Here is a 22,855-nt window from a genome sequence, read left to right on the forward strand (position 1 = left end):
CTGCAAAGGAAAACATGCTTTAGTAGTAACTTTGTGGCATAGCTATAATGAGACAACCTTTTCTGTAGCACAACAATACGTTACAGTACAGTACTTACTTCATCACGGCAATAAGCGTAGTAACTACGATATCTATACGCAAAACATTTCACTTTTGTTTATCATGAGGTAAGTACATTGACTTCTGCAGAACTTAGCTTTCGGAGGACGATAACTACGACATTTCCACAGAGATTATCTTACAACAAGGCGCACAGTTTAGCGCTAGAGTACACGTACTTGAGTGATTAATTTTGTACTTAAACATTTATTTTTAAAGATATTTGAAGTACAATGATACAAAGGTTTTCCATGATACATTTCATTCCATTGCTGTAATCTGTAACACCTGAGGATATAATTACATTAATCCTCAGGGGGGGGGGGGGGGTACAAACTTACTTTGTGTACCATGTGTATGGCAAGCACAAGGAGCCCTAGGTAATATGGTATTTGCTTATACAACTTTACACATCGGTACCATATTTCTCTAACACAGAATTACACAGCTATCTGATTATTTAACAGAGAAACTAATTTTTTGGTACGTCAGTGACATGTTTACGCAATTACGCAGGTGGATAACTTCACACTTATGAAATTGTATTTTGTCTGTACTTTGTGGACTGTTCAAACTTTTTCGGAACCATTGTGATACTATGAGAGCTTTGAATGGCGTATTTGGTATGGGATCATGATTTTTAAATTACGTTCAGGCAGATGACACTTTTGACATGAGCAGAGAATTTTTTTAGGTTTTGAAATTATTGGAGGAAGCTACGACGATTTTGAGAGTTGACTGAGGTGTTATGATGTTGTTATTACGATGACTATGTGTATTATGCTGTTGCGGTATGTTTATGATCAATAAGCTGATGCTGTATGAGTTATTTGATTATGCTACGTATCTGTTATGATGAAATATTGAAGAAGTGTCGACGAATAAGGTAAGGAATAATGAGTAGTGGTCAGGGACTCTGGTTTGTGAAAAAGGTTGTTGAAAATCAAGAATCGTACTTTAAGAGTTATGAAATGTATGTAAATGCTTGAATGTAATACAATGCCGACGAAAACTTTTTGGACACTGTTATATCAATAGAATTTTGTTTCTACAGATGTGTAACGCAAATTCTTGACTTGTGAAATTTTTTATATGAGACTGCCACTGTAGCGGAAACTGGTGTCGTAAATATTTCGGTGAGAAAGTTAAGTGACCACCTGCACGTAATGCGTTGTGGGCACCCAGCTGGGCGACAGCCACCTGGAAACAAGCCATTAGTGTGTGTCTTTCAGAGGCACAGTTGGAGAAAAAAATAAAGAGGCCACTATCCTCGCTATTGACATTCCTTTGTAGAAAGCATCGCAAAAACGACACGCTCATTACTTGGAAAGATACTTTCTTACATCTGCACACCTGATAATGACAAGCGTCTTTCTACGAGAGTTGAGAGAATTTGTACTAACTTATGAAATGTCACATGACTATTGAATGATATTTTTATGCTTTGCCTTTCATAGTTGCTTGTTTCATTTGATATCTGTTTTCCAGCTGTGTTACAGTATTGGTTTTATAAAATAAAATTAAATACATTTGCTAATGTGAAAACTTTCTGTCAACAGATATGTTAAATAATAATTTTATGATCCACATTCTTCAAAAAAAAGGAGCCCTTGGAAAGGAAAGAACAATAAGAAGGGACTAGTAACAGTAACTGCATATATAATTTTCTTTTCCAGTACTTGGTAATTTTTTTTAGAATTAGTTTTTGTAGTGCGCCACTTTAATATCATAGACATTAAGATGTGAATATAGATTTCCCTTATCTGCATTGTTGTCTTTAGTGTACTATTTTTTTCTGCTTGTGGGTTTGTCATGTTTAGATATAAGTTATTACATTTACTGATGCTTGCTTTGCCAATTTCTATTTTTTTTTGTTATTGCTGATTGTATTAATTGTTTTGTGCTGCTGCATTGCCTCGTCCCTTAGTTTAGCATCTGAGCTCAGTAGCTTTAAGTTAGCTTAAGATGGGGTAGGTTATAAAAGAGAACGAGTTGTGATGAATTGGAAGAAATGCATTGAGAAGCTATAAGAAATGATTTGGCCAAAAAAAGTAGTGTACAGTGGATAAAAACTATTTTTGAAAGAGGATGTGAACAAAATACAGAAAGCATGCTTGGATAGGATATTTTTGGTAGAAACAAATGTTGAGTATGACAAAAGATCTACAGAATCTTTCCTTCTGTTATCCCACTATGTGTTTGTGTACCCTTGTGTATTTATGTTCTACTGGTCTTTATATGTTTATCTATTAAGACTTATGTTGCAGAATTTTTCTAATACTAAGCTACATTCACTGTGATGAGGAATACTGTTATCCTCAAATATAATTTGTATTAATAACATTTACTTTGTAAAGATGTTTACACATTATTCTGTTTTGTTCTAATTCTCATATGTGAAGTTGATGTTTCAAAAGTTATTCTGATCTTTTATGTATGTACTTCTGCCGTAATTTATGTAACACTGATGTATTTGCTATTTCGATTCTTTTGTAAAGCCTGTACTACTGCAAATGTTATCTGTATTGTTATGTTCTTTAAAGATGTATTTTGTACCTTTGTTATTGTATTCTTATTATATAAAATTGTAATTGACACCAGTTCATCATATTAAGTAACTTATAAGTTACATTTCACTGCACACGTTTCTGTTGGTCATAGTATATGGACAATTTGTGAGAAGTAGGGACTGATAGTGTTTGCACATGTGTTAGTAAGTCAGCAAGGGGGCTGGATAAAAGCATTGCTGGTTCTAAGGACAAATCAAAAACAATTTTTGTGAGTGCACAAGTGGTGGTTATGGACTTGCTATATTATCCGCAAGACTCTTCAGTGGTGATTGTGCACCTGCACAGTCAAATAGATGGCTGCTGGCCATTTCTACAAAGACTACAGTGGGTCCACACCTTTGATGACTCACCAATACCATTATTTCTACATGGACTAAAGTGGGTCTGCACCTCTGGTGGCCCACCAATACCGTAATCTCTACCAGGACTACAATGGGTCTACTCTGTGACGACCTACCTACCAATTTTCTTTAAAACTTCGACTGACTCTGCTGTGGGTTTGCTCTGTTGTGGTCCATTACCTGTCTGCATGTCAAGAGTCAGTACTGTCTTTCTGTTGGAAGGACACCACTACTTTTTCAAGACTGCATGGAAATCCACTACTGCCGTGTGCATTTTCTTTTACTACTCAGACTTTGAGAAAAACACTGCAATTTTACTTTGATGAATGATCAGGACTGTCTTTATGGACTGTGAGAAAATTTTAGCTTTTGACCAACATTGTATCGATAAGTGTGTGCATTTCATTTCTTTGTTATTGTAATTATGAAAAAAATTTTCAAATCTGTATTGGCCACTGCACAAAACAATTTCTAAATTTTTTGTGGGGAGCATGGGGGCTATGTGAGTAGGCTGTTTAGGTTTTTTTATTGGTAACGCCGCCGCCACATAGCGCTCTGTATGAAAAATCACTGGCTGTGCCGTGTGCAGTCTGTGGCTGGTTTGCATTGTTGTCTGCCATTGTAGTGTTGGGCAGCGGCAGCTGGATGCTAACAGCACGTAGCATTGCGCAGTTGGAGGTGAGCCGCCAGCAGTGGTGGACGTGGGGAGAGAGATGGCGGAGTTTTGAAATTTGTAAGAATTGGTGTCACGAACTGATATATATATGACTATTAAGGTAAATACATTGTTTGTTCTGTATTAAAATCTTTCATTTGCTAACTATGCCTATCAGTAGTTAGTGCCTTCAGTAGTTTGAATCTTTTATTTAGCTGGCGGTAGTGGCGCTCGCTGTATTGCAGTAGCTTGAGTAACGAAGATTTTTGTGAGGTAAGTGATTTGTGAAACGTATAGGTTAATGTTAGTCAGGGCCATTCTTTCGTAGGAATTTTTGGAAGTCAGATTGCGTTGCGCTAAAAATATTGTGTGTCAGCTTAAGCACAGTCTTGTATAATTTTTCTAAGGGGACGTTTCGCAACAATAACACATAGAAATTCCGCCTGAATCGCAATGATTAATCTGTTATATAGTTATTGAGAAGCCACATCAGCCACTTAATTTACGACAAGTTAGATAAGTAATTAAACATAATTGAGAGTCACTGTAGATCATTTTGATAGTTTTCTATTTTGTGAAACTTAATTTAAACCTAGATTATAGATGTGATATGGCATAGGTCATCCTTCGACCATTGTAGAACTTTGAAACCCCTTCAGGGAATATTCGTTCACATTTTTGTTGAACGCAGTTGGTTTTTACCATCCTGTATTAAAAAATCTCTTTTTATCAATAATGCAATTTATAATCAATGTTTTGTGAGTAGAATAAAATTTCCAATGGTAAACTTAATTGCTTTTACCAGCTAACTAAAAATAGGAAAGCCTTGAACCCCTTCCACTAAATTTAGTTAGTATTAAGATTATTTTACAGGGAGTGCAGTGGAGCTGATGTTGAAATCATTAAGTATTTGGTTATATCATCGCTAGTCTCACTGAACTCTTCTGAATTCTACATGTCATGTGTGGTCTGGCGTCTCCTTACCAGCAACAGGTCCCAGTTTCAAATCAGTCAATTTCCTAAAAAAACACGCTCAGAGCGTCGTTGCGCGAAAGTGGTAGGGAGACACGATATAGAACAAACAGACACCATGCAGAATGTTAGAAAATGGCGACCCTGCCAGCATGATAAAATACCATGATTGAAGGTCGACCACATGCCTAACTAGATCAGAAAAATATCTGTTGAAAAAGTTTCGTAGTAAAAAATTTTTTTAAAAAGTAATACATAGTCGAAATCAATAGCTGCAGCGATAGATAGTAAAAGTATTCAACAGAAAGTGAGTCTGGCATAGACAATAGCATAATTAAGTTATGAATTTTAATATTGTTACAATTAAGTTTTCTCTCCAATGCAAGCGCACTGGTGGCGGATACATCGTTGACAAGATGGTGCGGACCCAACAAGTAAGTGAATTGATTGTCAAGTCGTGTGCAAAAAGTTTATGAAACACGTGAGATTGTATGAGCGCATGTTGACGCGAAGTAGGGCGCGTGAATTGCTTTTAAAACAGAAAATTAGGGATTCGGAAAGATTAGCAATGGCAGATCTAGACCTTGATCGAATTGAGGTAGACCCAACGTGAAGACGGACAGAGAATAGAGGACAGTACAACAGACGATGCAGTGTCGCGTGAAATAGGACAGATAAGGCACCATAACGAGGATAATGTACGCAAAGGCATAGAAAACGTAAGTCAGCATACGACAGAGGAGCAGGAAAGTAGAGAGACAGTCGATGAGGATTCTAACTTGCGTCTTGAGTACGTAGAACCCATAGTACAAGTAATCAGAGCTCCCTCACCGCAGAGTACAAGGAATGCGAGCAGAAACGTGTTACAGCACAGTTCAATGCAATCGGTTGTGAACCAACACTTGGGCGAAAACACAGAGCGTAGGACGTCGGAAGAAAACGCAATAGGACCCACCAATCTGGCAGAATTATTACAACAAATTACGGAAACCATGACAAGGCAAAATAAAGACATAGCGAACCAAATTCAAATTCAGAATACAGAAACCACAAGACAAATGTGTGAGATTAAAGAACAAATCAAAACAAAATCAGTTACACCTAAGTCATATTGAAGACGAGGCAAAAGAATCTCAAGAAGTGATAGGAAACTTAATAACAATTTACAATCAATTGAGAACAGACATTGACAACGTACAAGTGGACATATAAACATTGCGTAAGACACTCAGGACGAGATCAAAACCTTACATAACAACACCCAGGGAAAAGTCAAGAAACTAGAGAAGCAAATAAATGTAATTACTAGACAAGCAGCAGGTACAGCGCGTGAAATTGTTAAAAACAGTGTGTTCCACAAACGTATCACAAAAGCAGCGCTGAAAAGATATGATAACCGCATAGTCAAAATAGAAGCGCAAACGAAGCGAAAATTTCAGAAATTGTGAACAGAGTTGTTGCAAACCATTGAAGAGCGTAGTGAACAGGATCGAACAAGCACAGAGTCTGCAACCACATCCGTATCTGTAACAGCACCGGAAAAACAAGCAATTAACGAAGATATTACGCATTTGCGATTCCAATCACAGGCGGAAAGTAACATACGTGACAATGGAAAGCCAGGTCGCGAAGAGTTCAGTGCAATGCGTTCAGCTACACGTTCACAGCCGATGGAAGAAAATTATTGCGTACCACTCCAACGACACTACGCAAGGTTAGGCGAAAGTTACTGTGGACAATATCCATTAGATCTACCACAACCGGAAAGAACGAAGGGAGAAATGATCATAAACAAAAGTGGCGAAGAATCGCGAATTTCATATGGAACTATGACGAAGTCCGACAACGATCGTTTCCTCACAGTCAGAAAATTTCAACACTTTCGAGAAGGAAACTCATTACATCCTCGAACTTTTATTGATCAATTCCGAGTAGGATTACCAGAACACTGGACGCTAGCACACAAATTAGACTTTATATGTGCACCCATGTCAGGAACAGTCGCAGAAACCATGCAGAATGTTGCAGCGACATGCCGATCGTACGAAGACTTCAGAGAGACGTTTCTCTCACGATATTGGTCCAGCGAAGCACAGAGCAGAGTGAAGTACGAATTATTACAGAACCCATATTTTGAAAATTCAGGAGAGAAGAGTCCCTTGAAATTTTTCGAATTAATGGCAAAGAAAAATCAATGCTGAGATGTACCATAAAGTGACGGAGAGTTGATTAAATTATGCGCGATGAAGCTACCATTGAAATACCAGCAATCATTAGTAGGTCGCGGAGGCAATGACGTCGAAGCATTTAAAGGTATTCTAAGGGAACTAGAGTTCATATTTTCGGAAGATGACGCAAGAAAAAGACGAAGCGCCCGTGAAAACGAAAGCAAAAAGAAGTGGAATCCACAAGACACATTACGAAGAAACTATAATTACGAGCCATGTGATAGCTTCGCACCAAGAAACGACAATAGATTTCAACAAAGAACTGGTTATAGATTTAGAAGAGAATATGGCAATAACTATAATTCACCCAGGAATGGCAACAACTATTACATGGGAATAACGACAACTGGAACGGGTACTGGAGAACTAATAGACCGACAAATTATCAACAAAGAAACCACTATCAACAAGCTGAACAAGAAAAGCGAATACAGATAGAAGAGGTGGAGGTAAGACCACCAAACTCCGATAAACGTTCGAACTGACAGCTAAGCGCCCATGCCAAAGAGAATGACGCACCGACCCAAGACAATTGCAGCACCTTGAACAGAGAAGTAAAAATCTTATCACGAGAAGAGAAGAAGGAAGAAACAAATCTGCAGGGACCAGACCGCAAAATCGATTTTCCGTCACTTAGTGACCATCCTCAGTGCTAGAAGTTAAGATTTTTTTCACACAACGATCAGAGAGTATAAAACAGAAAATCACAACTACATCTGCATATGAACATAACAGTTGGTAGGAGCATACCTGTAGTATACATTGGTAGGCACTGCTGTCAACAAGCTTAAAGCGATCACATAAACTCAGGCCACTGTTCACATGCAGTTGTTCAGCAGACCTCAGTGTGACAGGGCTTGGAACGCCCTCTATGTGACATGTGTCACGTGAAGACTTAATATTACTGGTTTTGCGAGATATTAACACTAAATACCTCTTGTGCATTTGTGAATCTTGAAGTAATTCAAATTGAAAATGTACGTAAAACACAAAGCAGACGAAGAGGGAATGAAACATCTAAACTACATTGGCGTATTGTTTTTAAAAAAACAAACTTACAAAACATAAAACAGATCGATAATAAGTTGTCAGAGTGCAGGACAGGTAAAACAGAAAAAGAATAATATATGAATAACATGAAATGAGGTATAACACAGGTTTTTAAAAAACATAATACCTACTTTCTGGCATGGGAAGTTAGAAGTACAACGTTCGTGATTTATGTAAAATGTTACGTTAAGACTAAGGAGTCAAATACATAAGAAATAGTAATAGTATGAAACTTCGAGTACGTAATAATTAAAATGCCATGAAACACAATGTTCATTACAAAAAAAGTTTGTAGGTGTGGATAAACAATTTTGGTATCATTTTTAACCGACTTGTTGATGTACGTCTCGTTTATCCCTTTGGACGAGCTAGCATTGTTATAACAGTGGTTATAGGCTTCCGCATAAGCACTGGGTCAGAACCTATACATACATGACATCAAATATACATGGTTGCTTACTGTAAAACATAGCACCCACCATTTGGCATGGGAAGTTAGAAGTATATCGTTCTTGATTTACGTAAATATTACGTTAAAACTGAGAAGTAAAATATATAAAAATAAGAAACTTCCTGGCAGATTAAAACTGAGTGCCCGACCGAGACTCGAACTCGGGACCTTTGCCTTTCGCGGGCAAGTGCTCTACCATCTGAGCTACCGAAGCACGACTCAAGCCCGGTACTCACAGCTTTACTTCTGCCAGTATCCGTCTCCTACCTTCCAAACTTTACAGAAGCTCTCCTGCGAGTACGAAAATGCCACTAAATAGCAATTCAAATGACATTAAACAATATTCATTATAACAACAAAAAAGGTTTGAGGGCGTAGAGTAACAACTTTGCTATATTTGACGTCGTGATAATGTACATGTCATTCGTCCTATCACTGGTTGTACGCTTCCGCATAAGCACTGGGTCAGAACCCATGCGTACATTCACAGTTTGATAAAACAGTAACAAAATTGCCAAGCAACCGGTTTTGAATATTAATAAAATATTTTGATTTTACATAACTTATAGTAGCAGTGGGACCCATATGGAATAAAAGCAGACTTAAGAAGTACCTATAATTCTAATTGTGTTACTGAAATAAATTTAAAAACATAAGATGCGAACAAGTAGTATACGTCAAACATCGAGAAACTATCATGAGGAAGGGCAGGTAATAGTGCCACTTATACCAGAAATATACATCGTACTTTAGAGAAATTAAACATAGGCTATGCACGATATCCAGCACTTTATTCAAACACAAAAGGAATTGTTAACATACGTTAAAAATAATTACGTAAAGAGATAACCGGTACATATTACTTTATGTCAACGCCAAAGAGATGTCGACTGTAGTAAAATTATGTTCAGTAGGTGTCTATAAGTTCAGCAAATTACGGAACAAAAGGAGCATACTTTTTAAAAACCGAAATTAGTGGTGTTATTGGAAAAAACCGAAACATGTGTGTCTATGTGTTGAGATAGTTGGAATAGCGGCCATTGTAAGTGTTCTCGTAGCAACTATGACTGAGGCGTTGCATATAAGGGATAACAAGCAACTGAATACGAATTGCTAATTGTGATAATTGTCAACAAGTTGTTGACTTTTTTCGTAGGAAATCGGAGAAGCATTCCCAAAATTGTGTGCTTCTCGATATCGTTTGCTCGTTAAGTAGCACGATATCTGGAGATTTATGATGGCAAAAGATCTCCGTCTCTTCTATAAGGTCAAGAAAGCGTCCTTTTTTACCCTTGTGCAACAACTTTAGTTGCGATGTCAAATCTGGAGTTGTATGACCAGTAGCTACCAGATGGGCTGCGAAACTCGACTTTTGCGCAATATCTTTCCTCTAAAGTGCAACGTGCTGACGAAACCTTGTTTCTAATTTTCTTCCGGTTTGCCCTATGTAACCTGCATTACACGTGGCACACACAAGTTTGTAAACACCTGATTCATGTAAGACATTACGTTCATTAATGTTATTCCTTAAAATCACGCCTAGTCTGTTCGTCGTCGAGAAACCTACATTAATATTCCTCTTCTTGAATACTCTGGCAAAGTGACAAATTTTTAGTTTCGCTTGTCTCGTTCTGACTTAAATTATCTTTACTATATTTTTTGGATACCATCTCATAAATGTCCATGACGTATTTCAACGGGTAATTATTATTTCTTGCAATTTGTTTGACTATGTTTAACTCTTTCTCATGGTTTTCATTAGATAATGGTAATCGGAACATACGATCAAATGCAAAATGGAAAAACGCTTTTTTGTGTTGGTCAGGGTGTTGTGAACCATAATCTAAGATGATATCTGTAAATGTTGATTTTCTGTAAATGCCAAATGTAGGTTTTCCATTTTCCCTTCTGATAGTTAGGTCTAAAGAATTAATGACTCCATTCTGTTCTTTTTCAACTGTGAAAGTAATTTTGTTGTGTAAACCATTAAATGTACTGACGACTTCGTCAGTATCAGATTGACTGCCATTAATTAGCAATAGCATGTCGTCCACATATCTATAGTAGTATATGATCTTTTCAGCTAATGCGCGAAAATCTTTTAGTAATTTCAGTTCAAGATAGTTAATAAAGATGTCTGCCATAATCCCTGACTCAGGGTTTCCCATGCTGAGTCCGTCCTTTTGGACATAAATTTTGTCATTAAACGTGAAGTAGTTATACTTTAAGCAGAATGATAACAGTTCTATGAACTCATTGATTTCCACACTGGACATATTACTGTGGTTTCTGAGATTAGCGTCAATAATCTGTATTGTTTCCTGAATCGGGATAATCGTATATAAATTGACAATGTCTAGCGAAAGAAACGTCATAGCGTCTGTAATAGGTATATCTTTTATTTTCTCTACTAATTGGGCACTATTTTTAATCGAGATTTGTTGCTCGAATTTATAATGCTTATTCAAAATAGTTAGGCATTTTTTCGTAATATTCACCAACGGGCCCCCTCTCCCATCAACTACAGGCCTAATGGGGTTAGGCTCCTTATGAACCTTGAATTGTGATCGTAGCTTAGAAATTTTTGGATTCATTACCTTGAGATACTGTATCTCACGAGGGGCTATTACATTTGAAAGTGATTTAAGTTTCTCATTTAACTTTCTTTGAATCTCATTCGTTGGGTCTCTTGCAATTAATGTAATACCGTTTTCTTGAAAAAATTGTGAAGTTTTTTCTACATACATTTCTTTTGTAACAATAACAGAATTCCCTTTGCTACCTTTGTGACAATTGCATTACTGTCTTGTAATTTATTATTCAAGCTTTTTACTATCAGATGATCCCTCCTGTTTTGGTTATTAGCTTTTTCTACCTCGTTCTTTAATAGCTTTTCTACCACTGCAGCTATTTTATTCTGTTCTACCTTATTTTACAACTATCCATCTCGAATTTTACCTGCACTAGCGTATTCTTAATTTACCTACTATCTAATTGTTTACATACGTTGTATTTTAAACCCTTACTCAAAAGTTAATTTTCTTCTTGATTAAATACTACACCGGTTAAATTTTTAACTCTAGGATAGAAGTTATATTTATATTCGCCATTTGACATTTGTCTTTTCCCTTGTCCCATTAGCTATTTTTTTGTGACATGTTTAGCTCTTACTTTGCTAACTGCATTATACACAATCTCATTCACTCTTGAGAGTAACAAATCTAAGGCCAAAGGAGAAACAAGTTCAACCAAATTGGCGTGTGCTTCGAACAGCTGAGAATTAATAACACTTTTTTTAAAAAACTGTTTCCTAATTTCACTTCTCATCAAAACCAGTTCGCAGTTTTTCATTGTCACTGCGCACATTTGTCTTCGTCTATTGAAGTAACTTTGTACATACCGTGGGGTAACATTTTTTCTTGATACACACTTTGTCGAACTGGAAATGTTGACTTCTGATCGCCAGCTAGATTTTTAACTTATTGTATTTAAAATACGCTGCACAAGCCCAGATAGGCAAAATTTTATTGATTGGCTACTCCATGGAGTGTCCTGTGCAACAAGACCAGATAATGGATCTACTTGGAAGGAGAGACGGCGTTGGTAGTATTTTGTTGTTTTATTAACCGCAAAATCGATTTTCGGTCACTTAATGACCATCCTGAGTGCTACAAGTTAAAAAATTTTTCACACAACGATCAGAGAGTATAAAACAGAAAATCACAACTATACCTGCATTAGAACATAACCGTTGGTAGGACCATACCTGTAATATACAATTTACATTGGTAGGCACTGCTGTCAACAAACTGAGGCCGCTGTTTACATGCAGTTGTTCAGCAGACCTCAGTGTGTCAGGGCTTGGAACGCCCTCTATGTGACATGTGTCACGTGAAGACTTAATATTACTGGTTTCGCGAGATATTAACACTAAATAACTCTTGTGCATTTGTGAATCATGAAGTAATTCAAATTTAAAATGTACGTAAAACACATAGCAGACGAAGGGGGAAGGAAACATCTAAAATGCAACGCGATGACTTTCACCCATACAAAACCAGTAAACCACGAGATTCTGCACCCACAGCTCCATTCCATTATGGAACCTCCACAACAGCAACACACACTTGCAAAGCCAACAAGCAACGACGAACGAAGCTGTACATCAAATACTTGCCCACATCCATCTCGCTCAAGTCCATCACCTTCGTGCAAAAACATTCGCCAACCTCATGTTTAAACATTCATAGGAATGTGTGAAATCAAATTATGTGATGTAGGAATTGTGCAAAAGAAACGTATGAAAAACTAAATAAGTTAAGCACAGCAGACAGCTAATTAACTACAAAATAAAAGTCATTGACTATGGACTTAAGTAAAAAATTATTATCGATAAAAATAAGTAATTAGTTCTGAAATGGACAGTATATAAAGAACAAAAGTAAGGCATAATAAACACTGAAACTATATGCCACTTATTTTCTCCTCATAAAAATAATAGAATAACTATATTTTACTTATTTTCTCCTTATAAAAACAAAGAATAAAAAATTATCTTGTTGGATGTATTCCCTTTTTTTAACATTTGTACCATTTGTTGGGATAATATCTCAATACTTGCGTATGTATATTTCTTTGTCAAAGCAATTCTTGGAAATAATTCTTATTTGTTAGTGTAACAATGTTGAAATGAGTGTCTAGAAACAAAAACATTTTACTTGTACATGATATTTAGAAAATGTGTTAGGAATACATTGTACTTAATTACTACATTTGTAAAAACAATATTTCTAAGAAAATCGATGTGAAAGACTCCTCACTTTCGATAAGAAACTTCTTGAAAAACAAAATTCACACTTAAATAAAGAAAGGAAATAATTAAAAATTAATAATAGCATAAAAATATTCTTCCCTTGTCATTTTTAATTATAATGTGGAAGAATGTAAATATATAAAATAGTAATACAAACTAGCATAGAACAGAATAACGTGGCTGAACAGTAGGAAACAAAATTTAGATAACTGAATAGTTTTTGACTGACTTAGAGAACGATACAATCATTGCCTAAATTCAATGCAAAAATTAAGTACGAAGGGTGGTGATATGTAAGGTGTCAGGCAAATCCAACACCTTCCATGAAAACCCTGACATGATAAGCAAATCCAGTAGTATGTCACACAGCTCCGAATAAATCGTTACATTAAATTAACCAAAATAATACGAGTAACGAGTGAGCAAATGAAATACCACAGACTAACACAAGAATGTCTAAATGCATGTCATACCTTCCCACCATAAGACAGACGCAGTTCTGAGGAGAGAAACGAGAACAGAAGCCGAGAGCAGAACCGTGTTAAGCTAGAAGGCCCTACGATAAGGGACCGACTGGACACCCACGTCGCCAGCCTACCTCTAAGACTAGCACCCACACGTTTTAGCGTGAGACTTTTTCGCGTCTCTGTTACGTTGCAAACTTTAAAAACATTGCCCCACCACGAAAAGTATAATGTTTATCATTGGATAGACATAATTTTTGTAGGCGGAGCTGAGGTCAACATTGAGACCCTGATTGGTCAGATGAAAACACAGCCACATAGTTTTTTTTTAAACCAACTTCAGTAAATTGTAGTAAGGAGAAGTTAGGAGAGAGTTGCTTCCGAGACGGCGAGATGAGCGGAGATGTGCTGCCCGCCGCCCCCTAACGAACACCGACAAAGTAATGAACGGACGCGATGCCGCATTTTTGAGCGCATAAAGCTTCACTCAGAACTGCAGAAGTCTCATCTGTTACACCCCCTTTTTGCATAATACTAGTGTCGATCGTCAATTAAAGCTCATGGTGTTCACATTTGCCACTTGAAGTAAAATTCTGAAACACAGTGATTTTTCTGTTATATAGTTATTGAGAAGCCACATCAGCCACTGTAATTTACGACAAGTTAGATAAGGAATTAAAGATAATTTAGGGTCACTGTAGACCATTTTGATAGTTTTCTTTTTTGTGAAACTTAATTTAAACATAGATTATAGATGTGATATGGCATAGGTCATCCTTCGACCATTGTAGAACTTGGAAACCCATTCAGGGATATTCGTTCACATTTTTGTTGAACCAAGTTGGTTTTTACCATCCTGTATTAAAACATCTCCTTTTATCAATAGTACAATTTATAAACAATGTTTTGTGAGTAGAACAAAATTTCCAATGGTAAACTTAACTGCATTTTCGACGTTATTTTACCAGCTAAGTAAAAATAGGAAAGCCTAGAAACCCTCCCACTAAATTTAGTTAGTATTAAGATTCTTTTACAGGGAGTGCAGTGGAGCTGACGCTGAAATCATTAAGTACTTGGTTATATCATCGGTAGTCTCACTGAACTCTTCTGATTTCTACATGTCACATGTGGTCTGGCGTCTCCTTACCAGCAACAGGTCCCAGGTTCAAATCAGTCAATTCCCTACAAAACACGCTCAGAGCGTCGTTGCGCGAAAGTGGTAGGGAGACACGATATAGAACAAACAGACACCACGCAGAATGTTAGAGGGGTTCATGAGACATGCGAGAAAAGCAAATATGATAATATTCAAATATGGTAGAAGAGAATTTTGTGGCGCAACTTGACTATAAGAAGCACCTCGGTTGGTAGGATGGGATCATGAGTAATGGGGAAAACGCAAATATGGGAAAAACGCAATAACGGGAAAAACGCAATAACGGGAAAAACGCAATAACAGGAAAAACGCAAATACGGGAAAAACGCAAATATGGGAAAAACGCAAATACGGGAAAATACAAACAAGGGAAAATCGCAAATAAGGGAAAATCGCAAATAAGGGAAAATCGCAATTATCCTAAATTCGCAAATATCGGAAAATCGCAAATATGGGAGAAGAGAATTTTTTGGGGCAACTTGAGTAGAAGAAGGAATCGGTTTGTAGGATGGGTTCATGAGTAATGCAAAAAAGACGCAAATATGGGAAAAACGCAAATATGGGAAAAACGCAATTATGGGGTAGCGAGCTCTCCACTGACATTCAAATGGAAGGAAGGAAGCAAGATTTATCGAAGAAGTCGTGGATACATTCGCCTTTAGTAGTTTAGGAAAATCACGGAGAAACGAATTATCTGATGCACGGATGGAGACTCTTTGATGTCATCCCGCGAAATCGTTTTCAGTGCCTTACACTGTACCGCCCCCATCGGTTGATATTCAGTGTATATTCATATATTACAGACAATGTCACTCTTAAATACAGAAGGGAACCATTAGACATGTCATCACTGATTTTGATAAAACTTCAGTAAGTTGTAGAGGAACCAGTCCTGAATATTTGGCTAGCGGCTTTTCATGGGATGCGAGGCAGATAATTTCCGAGAAAATCGGTATTAAAGTTTCATGCGTATATTTTAAACAAGGCTTGACAATAGCAACGGTCACAGAACAGCAGGTATAATAGACAGCCAACCAGCTGAAATCAGTGGTTGCCTTCAGGTAACCTTTACCATGGTTTCGACGGGTTTAAACCAGTCTTCCTCGGAAAGACAAACAAACTTCATACTAGCTATCAGTCAGGAATGTTATCTCCATACGACAACGGTAGACACACTTTCCACCAACTGAGAGTAGCGCATCAGCTAAGGTTCTTGTCTTCCACGCTGGCGGTAGGGTTTCAGTTTAGCTCTCTGCACTTTTATTTCGATCGTTCGTATGTCTCACGTCCTATAGTTTTCTGCTTATCCAGGCAGATTCCCGCTCGTGTAACATCGTCTTCCACAAAGAGAAATTTCCGCGTGTTTCAAACGAGACATACTCTACGACTGCACACTCTTGAAGTTCCATTTTGGATTCGGTGCTGTAAGGACGACTGGTCCATCTCAGTGCGATAAAGCCACATAATCCGCTGGTTTCGGTGCGAATTCCTCGGCGACGAAGACATCGTCTCCCTCTACTTCCGTCCCCTGCAGAGTAAATTATTTTATATTTTCCGATTTGTGCGGAGAAAAAAAAATAACCACACGAAGCCAAAACCTTCCGCCTCATATTCTTGCAGATCGTGTGTTTCATCATCCACAATGATGATTCGCCTTTCGGCCAATAGATCTTGTACTACACTGAATATCTCATCTACAATTGCAAAGGAATAAGAGGAAATCGTGCTCTGAGGATATTTGTAAGAAGGTTCGATTCCTGAACCAATCTTCCGATGTATCTAGTGGCGTTAGTGAATTCGAACTTCAATTACTCTTCGCACCCCTCTACTTCTGGTGGAGCTTCTGTAGAAATGCTTGGTTCTTCCATTTCACTACACTCTTTTGACACACGCTGCCTCACGATACGTTGCGAACAACTGATGCTGGCGACAAATGCCGCCAGCAGTGATGGATGTGGGGAGATAGTTTTGAGATGTTAATATGATCGATCTGGACATGTGTCTGTCAGAAAAAGGAAATATGTCAAACTGGATGTCACGAACATATACATTCATCTTTTGACTTTTGAACATTATTAAGGTAAATACATTGTTTGTTCACTATCAAAATCTTTCATTTGCTAAATATATGCTTATCAGTAGTTTGGGCCTTCAGTAGTTCGAATTTTTCATTTAGTTGGCAGTATTGGCGCTCCCTGTATTGCAGTAGTTCGAGTAACGAAGATTTTTGGAAGGTAAGTCATTCACGAAGGGTATAAGTTATTGTTAGTCAGGGGCATTCTTTTGCAGGGATTATTAAAAGTCAGATTGGGTTGCGCTAAAATATTGGGTGTCAGTTTAGACATGATCAGAATAAGTAAAGAGGAAACTGTCTGAGTAAGTTCCCTTTTACTCAGCTGTTTTAGTATCAAATAACGTAGAAGTTTACAAGCACAGTCATTCTTTGCGTACAAAGGGGAAGCTTCACTGTAAACAGATTCGAAGTAGCAGTTATGGTTCAAAAGTTACAAGACATTTTGGTTCCAATGACCTGTTTCTTATTTTGCTGAATTTACAAGTTGCTTTCATTGAACCCACGGACAAACGTCAAATAGCGTGATCTGGGTGGCCATTCCACAGAACAACCTCGGCCAATCCAGTGACCAGGAAATTAACCGTCTAACCACTGACGAAGAACTGCTCCGTAGTGTGGCGAAGACCCATTCCGTTGGAAGTAAGAGGAAAAACTACTATTTTCATTCAGAAATAAGGGAAACACCATTTCTTTCAGCATTCTGAAAAAGGGTCCAATTACATGGGTATCCCATACTCTACACCACACCATAACAACTGCCTAGGAAGGTTACATCCAGTGTGAATGCTGTTCATTCCAGTATCTGTAGCTGTGACGATTGACTTCGCCATTGACAAAAAAAGTTTGCCTCATCACTGAACAAGATAACTTGTGCGAACGAGGGAGTCTGTTGAGCTTTCTCTAGGGCCCACGTGCAGAACTGAATGCGTCTGTCTGGGTCATCTTCTGCTAGGTGCTGGAGTAGCTGAACCTCGAATGGACGCCATTGGCAAGCCTGTATAATTCGTACGATCGATGACTGACTGAGCCCACGTTCTGATGACAAATGTCGTGTGCTGCGGTGTGGGTTCTTCACGAAGAATGCCAAAACCATTGTTGAGCTTGTCTCGCCAGTAGAACCAATTGGACGCCCACTCCGTGCCTTGTCAGACACAGTCCTAATTTCTTGTAGTTTGTAAATGAAGCTCCGGGCCTTGTTGTGTGAAACTGGTGGTCTTTCTGGGTGCCGGTTGTTAAAATCGGCCGCTATGACACGGAGACTCCGTTCTCTAAACATCAAAACGACGCCAGTTCTCTCCTCCTTGGTCAAAGCACTCTTCATTTACCTGCAACAACAAAAAATCGTTGTAACTTTGAACCATAACTGCTACAGAATTTCTTTACAGGAATGAAATTGTCAAAAAATGCTGACGTTATTTGGCATATCACGCAACACCCCTTCCATTTAAAAATGTCACTTAGATTCAAGGTGGCCGATTTCTAGATGATGCCGACGTTCTGTACATACCGTAAAAGACAGACCAACTCATCCATATCCTGCTAGAATGTTCAGGTTTCCCCATTCCTACAGTGTTTTTGGCATAACAGCGTGTACTGCGTCTTTGGCTCACCCTGTATTGTTTCACTGCGATCAGCCCCATAGTGCTACATTTGTCTTCACGAGAGGTTTAGCAGAATCACGAGAAACCAATTCGAGAAGTCTGTGACAATTTTGTAATGAATAAAATCTCCGTACTACAGATTCCATGGCGTGACGGAGTGACTACGTATGCGGAGAAGTTTCAATAATGTATCAGGCATTGGTAGTATAACACTTAAAAAGTTATGATGCCATTTTTCCATTCAGCTTCCGTGAGTGATCCTTGATGTTCCCTGAACAAATTTTTCATCCACCTTTTATTTCGCTTGTGACAAAAGAAAGTAATCATTGCGACAGCAGCGTCTTTATCGTCAAAACTTCCGAACCACAATAATATTGTGCGATATTACTGAGCAGTCCAGTGAGAATTTGAATAATATTGTTCAACATATTAGGATGGTGCATAAGTTTATAGCGTTTTTCCACAAGTTAAATAAATACAACAGTTACACATAACACAAACCTTAGTCATCAGTAATATATTTCCCTTCACTATTCACAATCCGTCTGTCAACGCTGGGGTAACTTTTCGAGTCGGCGACAATATAAACTACGTGTTTTTGAAGTGAAGGACTGGTCAGCAGTGTTCGGAGCTCATTTTCAAGAAAAATGGTTCAAATGGCTCTGAGCACTATGGGGCTTAACTTGTGAGGTCATCTGTCCCCTAGAACCCAGAACTACTTAAACCTAACCAACCTAAGGACATCAAACACACCCATGCCCGAGGCAGGATTCGAACCTGCGACCGCAGCGGTCGCTCGGTTCCAGATTGTAGCGCCTAGAAGCGCTCAGCAACTTTTTTTTTTTTTTTTCGTAGCAGTCGCGCGGCTCCGGACTGCGCGCCTTTTTTTTTTTTTTTTAAATTTCTAATAAGACGCTACCCCTTTTTTTTTATCTGGACAGGAAAGAAAAAACTACAAAAAAAATGTCTATTTGCCACCGCCACTTGTATTCTAACAAAAAAATAAAATTAAATGCACCTCTTCAGGCGTTGGCACCTATCTACACCTATTCCAACAAAACAACTAACCTATTACTGCAAAGGTGTAGGAAAGGAAGAAAGTAGGGGGGAAGAAACATAGAGAGTAGCGATAAAAAAATGAAATTTGTTGTGAACAGGAACTTTTTTGTTTTTTTTTAGTTTATTGTATTGCATTTTTGTTTTCTTTATTTTTCTTTGTTTTTTTTGTATGTATGTTTTTATTTATTCATTTTTTGTATTATGGCAGTCGTTGCACCAGAATTCTAGGAGTCGCTTGCGCCGTCTGATTGGCGGAACATCCAAACGTGTCTTCTCGAAATTTTAGTGGGGATTCCGTGTGTAGTACGTTCAGAACATCATATCGGCAAAAAAGCATCAGCATCTCATGGCTTGGACGTTCCAGCTGGAAGGCGGGTCATGAAAGGCGCTCCGTAGAAAATTGGAAAAGAACTGCTTGTATCTGGGGTTGCGAACAAGTGCACAATGTCGATCGTTAAGGTACGTCCAATAACCTAGTTCTGATTTCTCATCGGGCCCAAAAAGGTAGCGGACTGTATGACCGCGTATCCAATTCACGGCATTAGTTTTTGTTGTGGGGTAATGAATCACATCCGGGAATAGAAGCGTCAGGAAAATAATCTGAGCAGGCGGCTGTCGGGTGAGGAAAGCCAGGATACGCTGCGCGAGCCTCCAGACGTCAGCAGACGGACCACATGAGAACCGATGAGCGTCCGTGTCCTCTACACCACAGTGAACACAGAGTGGTGTGTCAGCAAGGCGGATGCGGTGCAAACGAGACTGGTTGACCTGTTTGCCATTGACGGTGATATACCAGGTGGACTGAACGCTGGTGTCGAGGTAATCAGCATGCACTGCTTTCCACACACGGCGCCATATGATCTGGGGAAACTTGTGTTCAATGGGGTTGGGGGTTTGACACATTTGTAAGGTGTCGTATACAGTCTTTGTCTGGAGTATACGGAGAAGGGGTAAGGAGTGCAGAATGTAACTGATTTCAAAGAAGAAGTACCGAAAGTGATAAAAGGGGGGTGGAATGTCGGATAACATGACCGGGGCTGACATGGAGACTGGTGCGTATTCACGCAAAAGCAGTCCGGTCAGGCTCGTCGGGCAGCGACGCCAGACTTTCAGTTGGGAGCTAACAAAAAGTGCGGTAACTCTGTCTGGCACATGGAATAAGCCCACTCCACCACGCTCCCGCGGGAGGGCAAGGGAGGAATATTGAACTTTAAATAACATCCCGGCACAGACAAAGGATCCCATCGCCATCAACATACGACGTGCGAGGGTAATCGGAACCGGGAACACTTGTGCCACATGGGGGATACGTGAGGCGTGATAAACATTCACGTATTGCGCGCGCTGTATAATGTCGAGGGATCGAAGCCGGTGGTCCACAAGGCCAGCCCTGATCGTTTGTAGGAGACGTCGACCGTTGGTTGCCGCTGAGCGACGGAGGTCATTCATAAAATCAATGCCCAAACAGCGGACACTGGTGGCCACACTTAGAGGAGCGACAGATCTTTCTGGTAGACCCTCACCAATGAGCAGAACCTTCGATTTGGAAATGTTAAGAGAACTGCCCGATGCCTCCCCATAAGTCGTCACCCAAGTCAGAGCAGCGCGAACATCGTCTTCATTGCGGAGGTAGAGGACTAGATCGTCAGCATAGGCTGTACAACAGAAGCGGTGCCCATGCAATGTCAGGCCCACCAGGCGTTGGCGAAGCCCCTGTAGGAGGGGCTCTAATGCCAAAGCATACAGTATCGTGGAAAGTGGGCATCCCTGTCGGACAGAGCGCTCGATCGCTAGAGGCGCGGTGAGGCGACCATTACAGAGTATTCTTGAAGTTGCGCCGCTCAAGAGCCGCATTACCACGGTGAATGTACGAACTGGAAAACCCATGTGTTGGAGGACCGATTTCAGAAAAGTATGTTCGACACGGTCGAAAGCTTGACGGAAGTCAAGCGATGCCAATGCGCCAGGTAAATGTCGCGAGCGCGCGAGCGCAATCATGTCCCTATAACGGCAAAGGGCCGTATGGATGTTGTTGTCACCGCCCAACGAAGTCTGATCAAGGGAGGTGACGGATCTTGCTGCCTTCTTGAGGCGTGAGGCCAACAAACGGGTGAAAATTTTCATGTCACTGTTGAGTAGAGTGATGGGCCGGTAATCACAGATCCGTGATCGCCCATGTGGCTTAGGGACCAGGATGATGACCCCATCAAGGAAGGTGGCTGGGATCATCGTTGTGGGTGACATCAATTCACGACAGATGGACGTCCAAGCAGGTAACAAAAGGTAGCTAAAATACTTGTAAAAGTCGAGGGGGAGGCCGTCAGGTCCAGGGGACTTGTTGGCAGCCCCCACCTTGATTGCATCTAGGACTTCATCAGAGGTCACTTGTTCCTGAAGTTCTTGAGCCACATCCTCTGGCATGGTGTTGACAGTCATTGCTGCCACCTCCTCAATTAAGGTCGGGGGATGAGGGACGGCAGCGAACAGTTGACGGAAATGAGAATAGGAAGCGTGACCAATGTCGCATTGCGTAGTGTGTCGTCGTCCTTCCGCATCTGTGAGATCGTGGATGAGGGTTCGACGACGACGTCGGCGTTCCCTGAGAAGGTGGTACATCGATGGCGTTTCATGAGGCATATGGTCACGGGTGCAGGATCTGACAAGAGTCCCTTCTAAGCGCCGTCGCGTGAGGGAAGTGATCTGCGCTTTAGCACGATGCACCATCATCTGACGATCAGGAGAGAAGGCCATCGAAGTGCAGTCACGAAGGACTGCATAATAAAAGTCCATGGTGCTCGCTTGCCAGGCTTTGAAGTCTTTGCCATATCCTATCAGCGCCCTGCGCAGAGCTGGTTTCGCGCATGATACCCACCACGATAAGGTGGATGCGTAGGCGGGGCGACGACGATGACAGAGGGCCCACGCATCCTCAACGATTCGTCGGCAGTCAGGGACAGTCAGGTGGGAAACGTTGAATTTCCACAAGCCGCGGCTGTGCCACACTTGTTGGCGGGCGAGGACGACATCGCAGATGTAGGCGTCATGGTCAGAGAAAGCCAGAGGCCATACTTCGGCATGTCGAGTGTCGGCAGCAAGGGAACGTGTGAGGTATATACGATCGAGACGACTAGATGAATGCGCCGTATAATATGTGAAACCTGCACGGGTGCCATGCACCTTTGTCCATGTGTCAACAAGCTGGAGTCTGTCGATGATGACGGAGAGGGCCGCACAAGGGGAATGATGCGGTAATTGATCTTCAGGCCTTTGCGTGGAGTTGAAATCGCCACCGAGGACCATATCATCTAGGGGACCCTCAAA

This window comes from Schistocerca gregaria, chromosome 7 (genome assembly GCF_023897955.1).
Source record: "Schistocerca gregaria isolate iqSchGreg1 chromosome 7, iqSchGreg1.2, whole genome shotgun sequence".
NCBI lineage: Eukaryota > Metazoa > Arthropoda > Insecta > Orthoptera > Acrididae > Schistocerca > Schistocerca gregaria.